Here is a 20,958-nt window from a genome sequence, read left to right as displayed (position 1 = left end):
TATGTTAAGGAGAGTACTTCAAAGTGTTCTGTTTTTAAAAGATGCTGTAAGATGACTCTGGTATGTCTGCTCATTTTAGTTCTGCTCTGGTTGGTTCTAGCTGTGATTATTCCTTTAGAGATGAATAGAGAATTACACAAAGTTAATTTAACAAGCAAAGCTCTGGTTAGTCAAACTAAACATAGTGCGTCTACAAAAGTTATTGATCATCAGCCTAACATTCATCAAGATAAATCAATAGGTGATTTTTCAAGTAATACATTCACAAAGCTATTGAGTGAATATGTAAAGGTAATGGATGCAAAAGACTGCTATGTCTGTGTTAAATTACCTGCTTCTGTTTCTGAGGGAGTAACATATAATATGCTTCCTCTCACTTATGCTGTAACATGTAGTGTATTAACTACTTTATTTTATCAAACTGGACGTTTAGAGTATTATTATTCAAATTATGATGAAATTTTTGCTAATATTAAGATTGATAACGCTTTAAATAAGCATAAGAAAGCAAAACAAATGAGAGAATTTTTCCTTGTTACTAATGAACTCACTTACGAGTATGCTTACAAGAATAATCTAACATGTAAATTAAGTGCTGAAGGAAAGAAATTTTTAAATATGGTTGAGGAGAGAAGAGCAATTTATAAGAGAAATGAATTAGTCAAGCAGACTAAGTCAGCCTTCTGGCAAAAAGAGGATGAGAAATTAAATGGCAAAATGCTTGAAAATATTGCAATTCACATAGACAAACCAGTTAGTGGAAAACTTTGCATTAGAAGAGATAACACACTTTTTGATAATTACTTTGTAGGTGCAAGTAACTGTGAAGATACTTATCAGATTTTGGGAGGTTGGGGATTTAAAGGTGGAAAGGATCCTATCTTTCCTGGGATTTATTTTGTTTGTGGTGACAAAGCTTACTACAACCTTCCAGACCATTGGTATGGAACTTGTTATGTGGGAATTGTTTTTCCTAAAGTGTTTCATGTTGACAGAGATTCAGAAGGATTGTTTAAAATTCATAATTATGTAAATAGAGCTAAAAGAGAAACTTTTACTGAAGTTCTGGGAGATATTTTTCAAGCTGTAATTCCTTTTGTTGGTATAACCCTAAATGCAGGGAGAATCAGAAAATTGTCCACTATAGTTGATAGATTATCAACTGACACAGCTGATGGATTTCAATTAGTGAATGTTGAAGTTATTGCAATTAGATCTATGGTAATTCAAGACCGCCTTGCTTTAGACATACTCCTAGCAAAAGAGGGAGGAGTCTGTGGCATTTTACATGTTCAACATTACTGTACATATATACCTGATGAGAGTAAGAATATTGAAATGTATATTAAGAATATTACACAAATGCATTCAGAGATAATTCCTTTAGAAGAAGAAGATTTTACAGGGAAACTTTCAAAAAGGTTTCAAGCAATTAAAAACTGGTTTCATAATATCGGAAGTTCAATTCTTGGCAAGATTCTGGCACCTTTGATTATAATAGTATTCATTTTTATTTTGACCAAATTAGGTTGTTTGTTACATAAAAGAAAGAAACAGTTGAAAGAAAAGAAAAGAATCTATAAACTCAGAAAAGAAGAAGAAAGGGAGATCGAATTGCAGGAGTTACATAGAGAGCGTCATGTTAATTGCAAAGATTATGCAGAAACAGACTTTTAGGTTTACTGATACAAATGAATTTGAATCGATTTCTTAGAAATTTAATTTACCAAAATTTTGAGTGCTGGTGTGGTGATTTGTTAATCACCAGATGAGGGAGTTGATGGAGCGAGATAGAAAACAAAATTTTGTTTAAACTCGCGAAGTCACATTTCCATAACATGAATAATAATATTAATGATTTGTGATATGTCGTGCTAATACAACTTAGATTAAACTTTACACTTGGGGGGACTAACATGTGTGCTCATAAACGTGCATAATTGTTGCATCTTTTTGTTCGTGCAAAATAATAAAATAATTTATTGTTTTCGTTTTTTTTGTCATTACTAACTGCTGCAAACTTAAAAGAAGCATGTGCTTGTTTTGCTTTTCCTTGTCTGTGTGATGTCATTTCTACTATTCTAGATGCATATGAGTCTCATGGAGAAACGGAGACTGGTAGATATAAACGCTGCTTTATTTGTTTGCAATGGCTAGGTAACATTTTGATTAATCGGGTGGGTTAATTAATTAGTCAACCAAGGGGTGGATACAGAATCTACATTATTTCTTACATTAATACTTTTCTTGTGTTTGTTTTATATTAGAAATCATAAGTTGCCTGCTTTTGGGCCTAGTCACTTGAGCCGCAGAAAAAGAGCTGACATGTTATTCTGCAGAAAGTCACGAGACGCCCATTCTGAAATAAATAATTCGTCAAAAGCTGCGTTCACAAAGCAAAAACTAATGCTGTCATCATTCTGTCGGACATGGCCAAGGTCGAAAGTGAACATTTTGTCAGTCCTTAACTTGGCATCCGCGGAAGTATAATGAAAGTCAATGGACGCTGCGAGAATGACTTAATACATTTGTTGCAAACTCAGGAAGCTTCTGGCTTCACGTGGAAGAGACAATGGTCTCTATGAAACGTGATTTAATGGAACTTTTTGAAAACTGGGTGACATGTCACTTGTCACTCTCAGCCAATGGGACGTCGAAGATTTTTGAAAACTTTCCTTTGCGTAGTTTAGTTAGCATAGAAAGGTATAAAAAGTCATGCCCTTAGGGATGGGCTGGCTGCTGCTTTCTGACTTTCCGATGAGGGTGATGTGCTGTTGGACTTTGCTTGGAGCACGTAAGAATCCTCAAAGAACTTTACTTTAAATTCTATCTATTTAGCTCAGTTAGGGAATTAGATTTTAGAAATGCTAAACTTTAAATATTCACTTTGATTTTGATTCACTTGCTTAAATTGTATTTTTCTCATATTTCTCATATTTCTCATATTTCTTTACAATCATGCTTGCTTTATTGCAAATAAAATTCATTTATAGAATTATCAACTTATATACCATAATTTAGTAAATAAAATCTTACTTTTGACAAACAAGCTGGTCTTGGTTATTCAGGAGTGTAGGTTACTATTAGTTAGATCACGTCGCCAATGGTGGTCATTTAAATGGTATAGTTTTATTCTAATGACAATATTCTTTCCGCAGATGTATAAAATGTATATAGTATGTAGATAATTTGTATATAGATTTAATTTGACCACCTGATTCAGTAGGCCCAAAATATGTCAGGTTTATAAATGGGTCCATATTTGGTATAGAATTTTGTTTATAGGTTATGAAGTTGGGTAGCGTTGTTTATGATATATTTTCTATAGGCCGCTGGATCAGGTGTCGCGGGCGGAACCGCAGGCACCGACCGCCGCGGTCGAAGGCAGGATTGCATGGGAGAAATGGCGGCCAAGCACCAGCAAACTCACCGCAGCGGACGAACATGAAATACATGGCGGTCGATGTCAAAGCACCGCAGTGATGCCAAATACTGCATAAACAAAGTAGCCCTGCCCCCAATAGATACAACACACACACACAGATACAGAAATGTCAAACAAATATACAAAACAACATAACCACACCCACAACACACCTGACAACCACAATCCAATTGGACACACCCACACAGCTGAGTACAAAGCCACCCCCTCCACTCACCACAATCCTTTGCATCTTTCCTGAACAGAAGGCCACACACCACATCTGAGAGGAGAGGCAAAATCGCTTACCACACCCACCCACCCACCACCACCATCAACACCACCATCACACCATCACAATCAAACCCCCAGCACACAAAAACACACCTCATCACCACACCCCTGCACCCACACACCCCTGCACCCACAAACACCTCAACCCCCCCCACACCATGACATCACAAAAAATGCCAAAATTCACAGAGAGTGAGTTGACAGTCATGGTCAACGAGATTGTGAGAGTAGAACCACAACTATTTGGTAACCTAGTCCAACAGACACCATTAGCCACCAGGACACAAATGTGGGAAAGGATAGTCCAAAGGGTGAATGCAGTTGGGGCCACCCCAAGATCCAAGAAGGAGATCATGAAGCGGTGGCATGATCTGAAGAGGGTTGTCAAGGAGAGGATTAGCAAGAACTGGACGCTGGCAAACGCGACTGGCAGTGGCCCTCCCATCCCACCGAAGACATTCACACCATGGGAGGAGAAGGTGCTTGCTATCCTGCTACCTGAGAGTTTCACAGGAGTAGCCGGGGGAGCGGAGGCTGGTAAGTACCGACAAATGTGTAACACCACATTGAGATTTACCTCCTTGCAATACCCAACCACCAATACACTGTCCATCCCTAACCAACATGTAGCCAGCCATTCTGCTGAGGAGGGCTGTATGGGGCCGGAATGTCAGTACAACATGCCCCCCTGTCCCACAGCCCAGCAGCATGGAGGCCTCCCCAGCCAGGAGCAAGTGTCAGCCATTGCACTGTTTAACAAACAAACTTACAGGTTGGTAGCCATCTTCACTTGGAGGCTGTTTGTGGGTGTGAGGGAGGGAGGGAGGCCTGTCTCACTACTCCCAGCATGCCCCCCTGTCCCACAGCCCAGCAGCATGGAGGCCTGCCCAGCCAGGAGCAAGTGTCAGCCATTGCACTGTTTAACAAACAAACTTACAGGTAGGTAGCCATCTTCACTTGGAGGCTGTTTGTGGGTGTGAGGGAGGGAGGCCTGTCTCACTACTCCCAGCATGCCCCCCTGTCCCACAGCCCAGCAGCATGGAGGCCTCCCCAGCCAGGATCAAGTGTCAGCCATTGCACTGTTTAACAAACAAACTTACAGGTAGGTAGCCATCTTCACTTGGAGGCTGTTTGTGGGTGTGAGGGAGGGAGGGAGGCCTGTCTCACTACTCCCAGCATGCCCCCCTGTCCCACAGCCCAGCAGCATGGAGGCCTCCCCAGCCAGGAGCAAGTGTCAGCCATTGCACTGTTTAACAAACAAACTTACAGGTAGGTAGCCATCTTCACTTGGAGGCTGTTTGTGGGTGTGAGGGAGGGAGGGAGGCCTGTCTCACTACTCCCAGCATGCCCCCTGTCCCACAGCCCAGCAGCATGGAGGCCTCCCCAGCCAGGAGCAAGTGTCAGCCATTGCACTGTTTAACAAACAAACTTACAGGTAGGTAGCCATCTTCACTTGGAGGCTGTTTGTGGGTGTGAGGGAGGGAGGGAGGCCTGTCTCACTACTCCCAGCATGCCCCCCTGTCCCACAGCCCAGCAGCATGGAGGCCTCCCCAGCCAGGAGCAAGTGTCAGCCATTGCACTGTTTAACAAACAAACTTACAGGTAGGTAGCCATCTTTACTTGGAGGCTGTTTGTGGGTGTGAGGGAGGGAGGGAGGCATGTCTCACTACTCCCAGCATGCCCCCCTGTCCCACAGCCCAGCAGCATGGAGGCCTCCCCAGCCAGGAGCAAGTGTCAGCCATTGCACTGTTTAACAAACAAACTTACAGGTAGGTAGCCATCTTCACTTGGAGGCTGTTTCTGGGTGTGAGGGAGGGAGGGAGGCCTGTCTCACTACTCCCAGCATGCCCCCCTGCCCCACAGCCCAGCAGCATGGAGGCCTCCCCAGCCAGGAGCAAGTGTCAGCCATTGCACTGTTTAACAAACAAACTTACAGGTTGGTAGCCATCTTCACTTGGAGGCTGTTTGTGGGTGTGAGGGAGGGAGGGAGGCCTGTCTCACTACTCCCAGCATGCCCCCTGTCCCACAGCCCAGCAGCATGGAGGCCTCCCCCAGCCAGGAGCAAGTGTCAGCCATTGCACCCTGCACACTCACCTTACAGGTATGTAACTACCGTATATCTTCATGAAGTGTGTGTGTAGAAATCAAATAACTATTGTACGCAATGCATAGACAATCAACCTTTATGACTCCATGATGTAACTCTGCACTATGTAATGTAACACGGTGTTTCCATGATTTGTACAACTGATGACAGCAAATTGCACTAGTGTACAGACAGCTGATGATACGCAGATGACACAAACACTGACCACTCCCCATCTACTCCACAGGTGATGAAGAACTCACTGCTGGGGACAACACCAACGACCAGCAGAGCCAGTCTCCACCTCCGGCACATGGACTCACAGATGCAGACTCCCAGGACAGTTTGGATGATGAGCTCCAGGCCGGCCCATCTGGTGTTCCACAGAGCCAGAGGTCCCAGGCCCCCATCCTCCCCACCACCACCTCTGCTGCAACAACAACGCAGCAGACCCCTGCTGTCACGGCCTCTGCCTCCACCGCAACCACCGCCGCAGCCACTGCCACCAACACCACCACTACCACCAGTACCACCTGCAGCACCCTCCCTGTCCCTAGGGATGACCAGCCCACACCAACAACTGTGGAGGGCAGGGAGCCAGTGCGTGGCGCACCAGTGGCGAGGGAAGAGGTCCATGACAGCAGAGCAGGCGGGAGGGCCAGGGTCAACACCAGACCTCGGGAGGAGTTTACACCATCCCTGGACCACTTCACCAGAGTTGTGGATGCCTACCAAGAGGTCCAGGGACAAAGTGGCCGGTCGGATGAACTATTAAGGGAGCTCATCCTGCTGATGAGGTCCATCGATAACCGCCTGGGACAGATGGTGGACCTCATGGGCCAGCAAGTGGCGTTGCAGAGGGACAGGCCTGTGTCCCAACCATCACCGCCGTCCCCTCCTGTTGTGCAGCAGGATGACAGTCCACCATCCTCCCCTGCGCCAACAGAGAGGGGCGAGTCCTCTGACGCCGCTGGCCATTCAGCAGGCCCCCCACCGCCAAAAAGATCTAGGGGGCGTCCGAAGAAGAGCCTGGGAGTCTCTGGAAGCCAAGCACCTGCCACACGCCAGTCACGGAGCCAGCCGTGAAGACAACCCTCTCCCCAACTGCATTCACTGTTTGGACTGTCTTTCCCCACATTGCCTTGGCAATGGCACCTGTCTGTTGGACTGGGTCACCACATCCATGTGGTGTCTACTCTTGCATCTCTGCGACCATGACTGTCAACTCACTGCTCATTCACCACCTTCCTGTAAATATTCCCGCACAATTCACATGTCCACCCCGTAAATAAAATACCTGACACTCCAGATTTGGTGTATTGAATTCTTTAGTGCAGTATTTACATTGATGATAATGTCCATGATGTGTAAACATGATGTACAGTATGCAGGGCAGGAACACTCTGGTGCACCTAGTGAGACACAACAGAACTACAGTCACTGGTCTCATCATGCCAACACACACAGATCACTGCTCCACAAATATCCAATTTATCACAGGTACACTACACATTGTCTAGCTGATATGCACAAATACGGTCCAGAAAACATCTCCGTACGTAACGTCCATTACAACAATACCATACATAGGTGACAGAACATGGGGCTATTGGGAACATCTGCACATATCCATTCACAACAAAAGCTACCACACTAGACTATGTAGACGTTGTAACTTGTCACACACCTTCAAGTGAAGTAGCATTGGATTAGCTGCTGGCGTAGGTTAACTCCTTCCTCCTCTCCACTGTCCTCATCACTGGATTCAGGTCCCTGAGCAGGTTGTGGCCTTGGTTCCTCACCATCGTCCAGGAGCAGGGGGACCCCCTTGTGGATGGCCAGGTTGTGTAGCATACAGCATGCCACAACGATCTTGCACACCTTCCCAGGCGAGTATGCGAGTGCGCCTCCAGTCCTGTCAAGGCACCGGAACCTTGCCTTCAGCAGGCCAAAAGTCCGTTCAATTACCCGTCGTGTCCTGCCATGGGCCTCATTGTAGCGGATGTCTGCTGGTGGCTGGGGATTCCGGAGTGGGCTCAACAGCCATGGCCTACTAGGATATGCAGAGTCCCCTGTGAATGAAAAACACCCATAGCAATGTTGTACGGCCACAGTAAAGCCAGTGACACATAGCACGTGAATGCAGTAGTGTACCTCACCCACAATCCAGGCACGTTCGGGATGCAGATGCTCCATCATCCGTGGCACCATGCTGTTCCTCATAATGAAAGAGTCATGGGCCGAACCGGGATACTTTGCACACACATGTGATATTGTCATGTCCGCAAGGCACACCACCTGCACATTCATGGAGTGGTAGTGTTTGCGGTTCCGATAAATGTGCTCCGTCGCCTGCGGTGCCACCAGAGCCACATGGGTGCAATCTATGGCACCGACTACATGTGGGATGCGCCCAAGTGGATAGAAGTCCCCCTTAACGGCAGCCAATTCACGTCCCCTGGGGAAATGTATGTAGCGATTGCGATATATCATCATGGCCTCAAGTACATCCCTCAGCACCATGCTGAACATGGGCTGCGACATCCCCCCAGCGTTAGCCACGGTCTCTTGGAAGGAACCAGTCGCAAAGAAGTGTAGTGCTGCCATTACCTTGTAGGTTGGTGTGAATGCCGTAGGATAGTGACGGCGAGGCTGCAGGTGGGGCTCCAATAGATCACACACGATCTTCAATGTCGGTCTGTCCAGCCTGAATTTCCTGATGATTGCCTCATTCTCCATGTCCTCAAGCACAATCAACTGACGTAGGAGATTTGGCCTCCTCCTAGTTTAGGATTATAAAGAATAGGTCAATGACAAGCATCATGAGATGGCCATAGCACAAAGCATCAATGATGTAATGGGAAAACAACAAGGGCCAGAGAGATGCATGGCACATCTGGTTACATGGCTGGCCAATAGCTACACACAGAGGGCAGGCCTCTCCAGTGATAATACCCAAGTGACAGTAATACATCGGGTAATGTGAAAGTGGATATAATGATTGAACTTTTGACATGCGCAGACATGGAGCTACTAGAGCCACAAATGTAATGTGACTTAACATGTCTGTCATACCCATCTGCCGTACCTGCCACACCTCAATGCATCATGTACATTCTGCAACCATTCATTAACACAATGATCACAGTAGCAGGGACACTTCTGGTTGTGTGCATGATCAGTTGTGAATCCACAAGTCAGGTACGATACAATGCAGTGCCACCAGCCCGGTCAAGGTCTGCACTGACCAACAACACATTAAACCTCACGACATCTATGTAGAGTACCTGACGCCTGTCAATCATCATCACACATCAAAACCGTTACTAAAATGGCACAAACACATGCTAAAGTGGCTCACACTGAACGTGCGTCCTCCTGTGGATGCAATGGCTGTGTGGCATCTTGTGTACAATGATGTGCCCTACACCATGTAGCTGCAGGGTACTTATACATTGTCCAGGATTGACATACACAGCAATGTGTACGAAAATGCCAGAACCTACCGCTGGTCCCCGGCGGTGTGACCCCAGCACCACCATCTACCCAGACAAGGTAGCCATTGGCACATGGACTTGTGTACATGCTGGTGGCTATGCTCCGCCTCATGAGTCGCGGTACCTACTGCCGGTCCCCAGCGGTGTGACCCCAGCACCACCATCTACCCAGCCAAGGTAGCGATTGGCACATGGACTTGTGTACATGCCGGTGGCTATGCTCCACCGCATGAGTCGCGGTACCTACCGCCGGTCCCCAGCGGTGTGACCCCAGCACCACCATCTACCCAGCCAAGGTAGCCATTGGCACATGGACTTGTGTACATGCCGGTGGCTATGCTCCACCGCATGAGTCGCGGTACCTACCGCCGGTCCCCAGCGGTGTGACCCCAGCACCACCATCTACCCAGCCAAGGTAGCCATTGGCATATGGACTTGTGTACATGTCGGTGGCTATGCTCCACCGCATGAGTCGCGGTACCTACCGCCGGTCCCCAGCGGTGTGACCCCAGCACCACCATCTACCCAGCCAAGGTAGCCATTGGCACATGGACTTGTGTACATGCTGGTGGCTATGCTCCACCGCATGAGTCGCGGTACCTACCGCCGGTCCCCAGCGGTGTGACCCCAGCACCACCATCTACCCAGCCAAGGTAGCCATTGGCACATGGACTTGTGTACATGCCGGTGGCTATGCTCCACCGCATGAGTCGCGGTACCTACCGCCGGTCCCCAGCGGTGTGACCCCAGCACCACCATCTACCCAGCCAAGGTAGCCATTGGCACATGGACTTGTGTACATGCCGGTGGCTATGCTCCACCGCATGAGTCGCGGTACCTACCGCCGGTCCCCAGCGGTGTGTCCCCAGCACCACCATCTACCCAGCCAAGGTAGCCATTGGCACATGGACTTGTGTACATGCCGGTGGCTATGCTCTGCCGCATGAGTCGCAGTACCTACCGCCGGGCACCCGCGGTGCATCACCGCCATGGCGCATTGCATACAGCCAATGGCATGGGTGGTCGCTGTGGCATGATGCATATTTGAAAATAACGGAAGCTGTGCTCCGCCGCCGCGGAGCCGGTCATTGGATGCTTTTGAATGATGCACCATCGCGGTAGCGCACCCCGGACACCCGCGGTGCATCACCGCCATGGCGCATTGCATACAGCCAATGGCATGGGTGGTCGCTGTGGCATGATGCATATTTGAAAATAACGGAAGCTGTGCTCCGCCGCCGCGGAGCCGGTCATTGGATGCTTTTGAATGATGCACCATCGCGGTAGCGCACCCCGGACACCCGCGGTGCGTCACCGCCATGGCGCATTGCATACAGCCAATGGCATGGGTGGTCGCTGTGGCATGATGCATATTTGAAAATAGCGGAAGCTGTGCTCCGCCGCCGCGGAGCCGGTCTTTGGATGCTTTTGAATAAGGCAGACCCAGACAACCAATTGTAGCAGCTTATTAGCTTCCTAACTACCCCAGGGGGCTATAAATCTGTGGGAGTGAGCAACACATTCCCACTGCTCGCAGAGCCTGCTGCCTGGGACCCTCTCCTGCTGCTGCCTGGGACCCTCTCCTGCTGCTGCCTGAGACCCTCTCTTGCTGCTGCCTGGGACCCTCTCCTGCTGCTGCCTGAGACCCTCTCCGGCTGCTGCCTGGGACCCTCTCCTGCTGCTGCCTGGGACCCTCTCCTGCTGCTGCCTGGGACCCTCTCCTGCTGCTGCCTGGGACCCTCTCCTGCTGCTGCCTGGGACCCTCTCCTGCTGCTGCCTGAGACCCTCTCCTGCTGCTGCCTGGGACCCTCTCCTGCTGCTGCCTGAGACCCTCTCCTGCTGCTGCCTGGGACCCTCTCCTGCTGCTGCCTGGGACCCTCTCCTGCTGCTCACAGAGCCTGCTGCCTGGGACACCTCACAACTCACTTCCGCCACAGGTCTGCCATATCCACAGGGATGTCAAGAACAGATAAGATCCGTGCCAGTCCATTCACGAGTGAGGAGCTGGATGTCCTTGTGAACGAGGTGCTGGCACAGTACCCACGCCTGTTTGGTGGCCCCAATGTCGTGGTAAGTCAACATGAAGGGAGCAGTAGGGCAGGGTGGTGTCAGACGTGTATTCATTAGCTTCAGTATGTGCTTTTTGATGTGGGGTGCAGACAAACACTGACAGACAAGATGTTTCCAGGTGGTGGGAGTGTGTGTTTTGCATTGTGACTCTGTCCTAGGCCTATACTTGTATGTGTGAGTGGGATTTGCTATTTTTTCGGGCAGACATAACCAACGGTTGTTAGCCTTGTAGATGCCAGGACAGTGTCCGCATGTGATGTAATTTCAGGGTGCCCCTGTTGTCATAGTCAGTGTGCCCCACAGAGTAGGTTCAGTGGCTGCACAGCCAAACGTTGTCCATCAGCCAACTTACATGCTACAGTTGCTTCACACTGATTAGTGGATATACCCCATCAATGCCCTGTACTATTTCTGAATTACACAGTGCTGTCGATGCATTTGTGTTGAAGAATCATTCTTTAGTGTGATTATCATGGAGACTACGAACCTCAATGTGTGCATGCATTCACTAATGTTTATGCCATGCAGAGTGGCCTTGTGAGGGTACCCCCAGTTCTGGAGGGAGGGAGGTCACTGTGAGTCCCGATTCAGTGTCTGGCTGCTGTACTGATAGATGCTGACATATGACATTGTGTAAATGTTCATTTGGCCTTCTTTACTCTCATTCCTGCAGCTCAAGGTACACCAACGTAAGGCTGTCTGGAGGGCCATAGCAGCAAAGGTGCGAGCCCTGGGGGTATCAAACAGACGACACACACACTGTCACACGAGGTGGGACGACATCAGCCGGCTGGCTAAGCAAGTGGCAGAGATGACCTTGGGGATGGTACCACGCACAGGGCGGGTGGCACGGCGCACCATGACTCCGCTGATGGGACGCATACTGGCAGTGACCTATCCAGACCTGGATGCACGTCTGAAGGGGCTTCAGCAGCAAGACAGAGATGGTGAGTATCCGGGGAGGGAGAGTTTGTCTGGGAGTGGATGCATGTGTACAGTGCCTGTGGCAGCGGTGACACATGTGATGTGCGTGTGCTGCCATGCTGTGATATGTGATGTGAGTGGCAACTGTGATGTGTGTCTGTATGAGGCATTGGCCCACCATGGCCTTACTGTGCAGCTCCTGCCTGCAGTTTTCTGTCCTTGACAGATATTTTGTTGTCCACATGGTCACTCTTCTTTGTGATGGTGGGTGTAGTCCCTATTCTGCCGTACAGCTGTGTCCACTTAATGAGTGTGACACCATGTCTGTCTACTTTGCATGCACCTTCATGGTAGTGGCCCACACATCTGACGACAATGTGAACCCAGATTGGCACATGGTGATTGTAATGGCCTATTTGACAATATGGCATGTGTAGACAATACAGGTGTGTGTATTCACCTCTGGATCCCTTTTGGTCTGTAAGTGGTGATGTTTGTTGTGGCTACATCATGTCCATGGGGCAGGTCAATGTGGGCTGGGGGAACACCATCCATGGGCAGGGTGTAGTGCTGTGTGTCATCGACATTGGTCCACTCCTGCCTGTTTGTCCGCATGACAGGCACTGTTGTGGTCTATATGGTGTGTAGCTGCACAGTGATTGGAGGGTGTGGTGGTTACCATGTAGCTCTAGGCCTCTCATGTGCTGCATTGATCTGATATTGTGTGACCAGACAATGACACTTAGACAACCATGTTTCTGTCACTAATGCAGATTCGCAAGACACCACGGCGGAACATGATCCTGAAAGTGGTGGCGAGACCAGCACGACAGCGGCAGCAGTGCAAAGTGAGACGGAGCCAAGTGACACTGACCACACCAGCGCTACTGAGGGTGACAGGAGTATGCATGAGGAATCTGTGGCTGAGACACAGAGTACCACTTCATCTGAGGGCAGGGGGGATGCGTCCCTGTTAGCAGCCACAGGAGATGGGGAGTCTGCTGCTGCATCAGACTACCAGCGGCCACTGCTCACCCTCCCATCCACTTCCTCTGGGGCTGCCCGTATCCGTGTCACTAAGAGGGGACGTGTGACATTCACACATGGCACCGCTGCACCTGCACCTGTCCCCCCTGCTGCCCTCAGTGCAGAGTGCGTAGATCTCCTGCGGCAACTTTGCGTGGGCCAGACCGCCCTGCTCAATGCCTTCAGTGCACACGATAACAAATTAGGCCAGGTTCTGGCATTCATGGAGGGCATTTACAAACAATAAGAGAGAGAGGGAGAGTCGTGAACACTCTTAGTCCCCAAATTATAATATGTAACAACAACAAAAGAGTGTTCCTGTTCTGGTTCAGGTGGAAAAAGGGCACAGAGCACAAGGAAACAACAAAGCCCAATAGGTTTGTTAGGAAAGCCCTCACTCACCGACCTGGTCGGTGACTTGCTTCATCATCGGGCCCCACCGGGTGTGACCGAATGTCACCCCGGTGTGCTTCGACGCCAGAGTTACTGCGGAGCTGGTTTTCGTGATGGGAGGGCTATGTGGAAAATTACGTGAATAGTGTCAAGTGGTGAGATTAAAATTGCCTTGTATGTGTCAAAAATTTAATTTTAATCAAAGACCATCAAGGGCAAGGTTAAAAAATGTGTAGGTGAGTAGAGCCAACTAATTGGATGGTCTTACTCCCTCTAGCATTAAGTGAATATGTGAATGGTCGACATGGACATGTTTCAGCCGGTGTGGTATCATTAACCTGGCATTCGTCAGGACCTATGGTGTTAAACCTCGGCGGTATGGGCACTCTAAGGCCCACCCTACCAGAGGGCTTGAAAGTTAAAAGATCTGTGAAGTGCACAAAAACACAGAGGCGGGCTTCACCACCCGAAGGTAGGACGCACACACCTCCAGCCTCTAAAATTTAGAGACTAAAAATAAAAAGGCACTTCACCAGGGATGAAAATCCACCCCATAGACCGCGGGAGGGAGGGGACGGCGCATTTGGCACATCGCCCACGGCGTCCGTCTCCTGCAGATAAGCCTACACGCCCTCAGGACCGGTCCTGAGGGCGTGTAGGCTTATCTGCAGGACCATTCACATATTCACTTAATGCTAGAGGGAGTAAGACCATCCAATTAGTTGGCTCTACTCACCTACACATTTTTTAACCTTGCCCTTGATGGTCTTTGATTAAAATTAAATTTTTGACACATACAAGGCAATTTTAATCTCACCACTTGACACTATTCACGTAATTTTCCACATAGCCCTCCCATCACGAAAACCAGCTCCGCAGTAACTCTGGCGTCGAAGCACACCGGGGTGACATTCGGTCACACCCGGTGGGGCCCGATGATGAAGCAAGTCACCGACCAGGTCGGTGAGTGAGGGCTTTCCTAACAAACCTATTGGGCTTTGTTGTTTCCTTGTGCTCTGTGCCCTTTTTCCACCTGAACCAGAACAGGAACACTCTTTTGTTGTTGTTACATTCATGGAGGGCATACACTCTGACGTGGGTGGCCTACATCGTACACTCCTGTCATTGTCAGGTACAGTGACGTCAGCCCTCCAACTGGCACATGCCCCCTGTGCCGCTCAGGTGCCTGTGACGTCCACCCAGTCCGTGGCCACATCAGATGACAGTGAGCACTTGGGACATACATCAACTAAACGATACAACACTAGGAGCACAGGTCAGACCCAAAGCAAACAATCCCGTCCACAGACTCCATCCCCAAAGAAGAGCAGGGCCCCCCCAATATGCACAGACAAGGTGAAGTCACAGAAGAGCAAGGCCAGAAGAGCATTGTGTCAGACACCAGGCTCACATGCTGCAGAGGCATCACCAGAAATTGACTCAGCTATGCCCACAGAGGATGTGTGGGATGTCTTGGCTACACCTGGGGAGAGCACAGGGACACAACCACCTACCACATCAACCCCAGAACAAAGTACATCGAGGCAGGTGGAGGGAAGCCCTGTTGTGACCAGCCCAGTCATTGTGGCAGAGGAGACCCCTGTTGTGACCAGCCCAGTCATTGTGGCAAAGGAGGGCAGTGTTGTGTCCAGGCCAGTGACTCAGGTAGAGGAGGGCAGTGTTGTGGCCATCCCTGGCAAGAAGGGACAGGAGGGCACTGTAGACACCACCCCTGGGGTAAGTGGGAAGGTGGTCACTGTGGGGGGTACACCTTCCAGAGAGGGTAAGGTGGTCCGGAGGCGTAGCCAGCCCAAGCGTACTGCAGGATCAAGCACTTCTCCAGAGGGAGTGCCAGTGTCTGCCCCTGATGTGGGACAGTTGGGGGGTGTGCCGGTGATGTCAACGCCACTTCCCATCAACCCCATGACAGGGAAGCAAATTCATATTCCGAAGAAGTGGAAGGGCACCCCTCCAACCTCTCCCACCCACACTGTGTCAAGGGCGTGCATGACTCCACCTCCACGTGCCACGGTGCCACCTGGTCCGCACAGCCCTCCACCTAGCAGGCCCTCTGTTATAGCCACATCACATGTCCCTCTGTCACACCAGTCAAGTGGACCTGCAGTCCCTGACACACAGCCAGGTCCCACGCCACATGACAGCCAGGAGTGAGTTGTCAACACCCTCAGACGCCTATGCCACACAGAGGTGTGCTACTCTAGACCATTGTTAGCGATCTGGGTGTGTTCCTGGGCCTGTTGCTCTGATGTACTCTGCCCTGCTCTGCCAAGGACTCTGGGCCTGTTGCTCTGATGTACTCTGCCCCGCCAAGGACTCTGGGCCTGTTGCTCTGATGTACTCTGCCCTGCCAAGGACTCTGGGCCTGTTGCTCTGATGTACTCTGCCCTGCTCTGCCAAGGACTCTGGGCCTGTTGCTCTGATGTACTCTGCTCTGCCAAGGACTCTGGGCCTGTTGCTCTGATGTACTCTGCTCTGCCAAGGACTCTGGGCCTGTTGCTCTGATGTACTCTGCCCTGCTCTGCCAAGGACTCTGGGCCTGTTGCTCTGATGTACTCTGCTCTGCCAAGGACTCTGGGCCTGTTGCTCTGATGTACTCTGCTCTGCTCTGCCAAGGACTCTGCACTTCCCGATTGTGTTTGACCAGTGCATAGTCTGTGCCATTTGTACATGATTTTGTGACTTGCTGGTGTCTACTAATGTTGTGTAGCTACATCTGTGCAATATGTGAATAAATACAGTTACTTATGGTGTGTTTTCTCTGTCTCCTTACTGATTAAAGTACTTTTCTTGTTTGCATATGCTTGACTGAGTACCATGCTCTATTTTGTGAATCACCATTGCAAGGCTCTATGTGGCCATATGATTATTAGACAGGGGGGACAGGGTCTTCAGTCCATTCTGGCCCTGATGATGTTGTACTGTGTGATGGCTATTTTACAGGCCATGCAGTTTTCGTGTTGGTGAATTGCTATTGCTGCATACACTATTCACAGGTCACCTTGGGGGACACTGGCAGCACAGGGTGTGCAGCTGTGCTGTGGTTTAGTCGATGTCTATGATGTGATGAGGTGTGTGTGTTTTCCTTTCTGTGTGCCCAGGCGTGTATGTGTATGGTCGTCTTGTGTTGGCCCTTTGTTTGTTTTGTCTTGCCCTGTGTGGATGATTGTATGCAATTGTGTGGGCTGTGGGGAGTGCACTGGTGTTGTGTGTTCGTTGTCAGCCAATCCTGCAGTGCCTGTGTCCCTGGTTGTGTGTCGCAGTGTGTGTGTATTGTGCTTGTTGTTACAGTGCTTGTTGGTGTGCATGGGGTTGCACGGGATAGGCACCTGGCCTGTGACTAGCTCGGGTGGGGTGCAGTGTTGGTCGGGGTGGTGTGTCACTGTGATGTTTGGGACCTGGCCATGCCTTGGTGTTGCCCTGCCTTCTGCATTGTGCGCATGTGTTGACCGCGGCGGTGACGTGTCCGTGACCGTGACGTTGCTGCAGGTTGGCGGTCGTTGTGTGTTCCGGATGCCGTGGGGTGCCTTGTTGTGAGGTGGGTGATGTGTGGGTGCCCATGTGAATGTGTTGTGCCCCCCAGCAGTATGCCATTGTTTTGTTTGGGCACTGTGTCGGCATGTGAGATGTGTGGTGCATATGTGTAGTGGCGTACCTGCGACGGCGTCCGCGGCGGCCCATCTGGCGATAGTGTTGCAGCAGGTACATGACCGGATGCATGTGGAGGGCTGGGTCCATGGGGTTCATGCCGGGTCTCGGCGTTCGTGCTCCGCTGTCGACTTTCCGCCTGCTTCAGCTGTGCGGTGTCTCCGCTGCCGTGCGTCTGCTTGTTTGGGCCATCCTAATTTGTCGAGCGGGGCGGACGTCATCGGCCGCGGCGGAGCGTCTCGATTGGCTCCAGCCGCCGCGGTGGCGGGCGCACCTTGATGGCGGAGCGCGGCGCTCCGTGGCGGACGGGAAATGACCTGTGTTTACCTATCCTAATGTGGCGGACGTGAGTTCCGCTGCTTGCGGGCGGAAAAAGCTGTTTTTCCGCCCCGCCATCGCCGCGGTGGTGCCACCGCCTGACTTCCTAATGGACCCCTAAATATGGAGAGATTCTTCAAGATATAAGGATTGGAAGACTAACTGAAGATGCAAAAGAAGCTCTACAAACTCGATTAATATGTAAGTTGTTTCCCAATGAAGATAATGTACCTGAGAAAATATATAGTAAAGAGGTAAAAGATAAGTAAGTTATATGCTTGATGCCAACTCTAAAAGAATGCTCAGTTTTCAATGAGAAAATGTTGAAGTTGGAAAATCAAGAAATTAAGAAACTGGAAGCAAAAGATAAAATAGAGTATGAAGGAAGTACTATTGTTTTGTCTGATAAATTAAAGTTAAAATTGGATAGTCTACAGACATCTATATCTAAAACTGCTGGTTTAGAGAAGAATCTGTATGTATGTTTAAATCGTCGAATTATTTTACAGAGAAATTTACTTATAGAAAGAGGTCTGGTGAATGGAGCAATGGGTAATGTTGTTAGTTTTGTAAATTATCCAAATAGAGATGAGATTGAATAGAGGAAGTTCAACTAATCAGTCGCTGCTCAAGTCGTTTTTTACTTGTAAAAGACTTGTATGTCCGTCGGAAACAATTTCCAATTTGTTTGGCATATGCAGTGACTATTCACAAATCGCAAGGTTTAAGTGTAGATTGTGCTGTGGTAAATATTGGAAATAGTGTATTCAAAGAGGGTATGGGATATGTTGCTTTATCACGAGTTAGAACTTTATCTGGGCTTTATCTAATTGATTTTGATGAGACAAAGATCAGTGCAGATTTAAAATGTGTACAGGAGTATAATAGGTTAAGAAGAGAATACGCTCCACATTTACCTCAATATCCTTTAATTAAAAAGAGTATAGTTGGTCAGAAAAGGAGAAATGAGAAACAATGTAGTGAAGTATTAGAGAAACGAAGAAAAAAAGATGAGACTGTCATTGATAAGAGTCAGAAAAATATTAGTTCTACAGAGATTGTTGGATTTAAATTTGAAAATAGGTCTGGTGTCAACTGCTATGCAAATGTAGTGGTTAATGTGGTTTTTTTTCTAAAAAGGTTACAGGAACAGATTAGAGAAAATCAGGAGCAAACATTTTGTTGTTCTTTAAATTCTGTGTTTGAAAAATGTACTAGTGGTAATAGTGAAGTAGCAAGTGTTTCAGAAGTAAGGAATGTTTTAGACATATGTGCAGAACTAAATCAATTTTCTCAGAATATTCAGCAAGATTGTCAGGAATTTATTATGTATATGCTTACAGTTTTGGAAGAAGAAGGTGTAGGTATTGATAGTCTATTTGGCCTTTCTTATAAATGGGATCATATTTGCGATAATTGCTCCTTTACAAGTAGTACTGACATACACACAGAAAGATTTATATATTTAACATTACCAGATTGTAAAACAGTCTCCTTTATTAAACTAGTTAAAGATGCATATCAGAACATGGTCTGTTCTCAATGTAATTCAGAAATGTTATCTACCTTATTTATCCATAGATATGGACAGTATGTTATTTTAATGCTTCAACGATGCAGAGCTGATGGAAGTAAATTGTCAACTTTAATTAAAAATTATGTGGCTTCTCAAATATCTATTTCTAGAAGAACATTTGTAACTGTAGCAATTATTTTTCATGAAGGGTCATCTATATCATCAGGACATTACATAGCTTATTTGAAGAGTCCAACTGGTTGGACGCTGTGCAATGATAGTCAATTAAGTTTTAAGAAACGTTTGCCTTCTGAGTTAAGAAATTCTTATTTGATATTTTTGCAACCAAAATGTCAGTGAAATTACTTGGTGGAGTCAGAGTAATACTGTAAAGATATGAAAATGTGTTCTTTAGAAATATGATGTGATTAAGGGTGTTCAAATATGGAAATGAGACTATTATGTGCCAAAGTGATAGCATCAGGTAAGGTTTCTTTAATGTTTCTGGTACAGGACATGTTGGAATTAACTTATACTATTTGGCAACATGGAAAACAATGAGATATGGAAATGTTGACTTATGATAAATGTTTTTAGAGTACACTTACTTGGAAGTTTGTGGAGAGGTAGTAAAAAAAAAACGAATTAACTCATACCATTTGGCCTTGCGGAAATGTATGAGATATCTAAATGTGGAATACAGATAAATGTTTCTAGAACATACCTACTCGCGAGTTTGTTGAGAGGTACTAAAAAAATAAGGACTAATCTCATAGTATTTGGCCATGTGGAAAAAAATGAGATATAAAAATGTTGATTTGAGATAAATGTTTTAAGAACATAGTTGCACGGTTATTTGTGGAGCGGTATTTAAAAGTAACTGGTATACTTTAGTTAGTTTATAATTGTGGAATATGTGGTGTGCTTACTCAAGAAATTGCGAATTAGAGAAAAACATTTAAGACATGTTTTTTTCTAGGTATTTATAGTATGTATAGAGATCTTTTATGGGTTTTTTAAATACAATCATTTTGATTGTGTTTTTTTTCCCCATTGTTACATGATGATTACTATTGAAATCACTGTTCATAGTGAAAATCAATTTATCTGAAGACAGCAAAAATAAACCAGTAATTGTGTTGTTTAAGATATTTTGTTATATTGGATTTAGAAGTATGTATTATAACAGATTTCTTTATTGTCTTCCACAGATATTATATTTTTAAGGTAAGAACAACTAATCATATCTGAAAGTTTCGTGTACCTATCTCTTACTCTAATTTTCTTCATCCTCTTCCTTTGATAATGGTGTTTAGATATGGTTATTTTCTTTAACTCATGCTTTTACTTTTACATCTTTTTTGTTAGTATTCTATTCAGTCTTTCTTAGTCTTCAGTTTCTTACTTACGTTGCTTTATAGAGAGTTACCTTCATTGATCTTTTATTGGCTTTGTTTCCTGAATCTTAATTTGTTTGTCTTACTGTACCTTACAATTTGTTCCCTTACTCTGCTTTCTTTATTTATGAACAATTTCCAATCTAAAATCTATAGTTTAGTTTTCTCACCCTACTTTATTTTTGTTTATATGTCTCTCTTATACTCCATGTCTGTTTGTATTTTATTTATCTTCTGTTACTCTACCTTTTTGACTCTTTTTCTCTTAGTGTTGGTTCTTTATTTTATCTATCTCTTTAAGATATTTAGGTACTCTTAGTCTGTTATTTCAGAGACTATTTGTTTTG

The sequence above is a fragment of the Lissotriton helveticus genome, chromosome 1_1, assembly GCF_964261635.1.
Source record: "Lissotriton helveticus chromosome 1_1, aLisHel1.1, whole genome shotgun sequence".
Classification (NCBI taxonomy): Eukaryota; Metazoa; Chordata; class Amphibia; order Caudata; family Salamandridae; genus Lissotriton; species Lissotriton helveticus.
The sequence above is the reverse complement of the archived record's forward strand: the minus strand, read 5'-3'. Positions refer to the sequence as shown.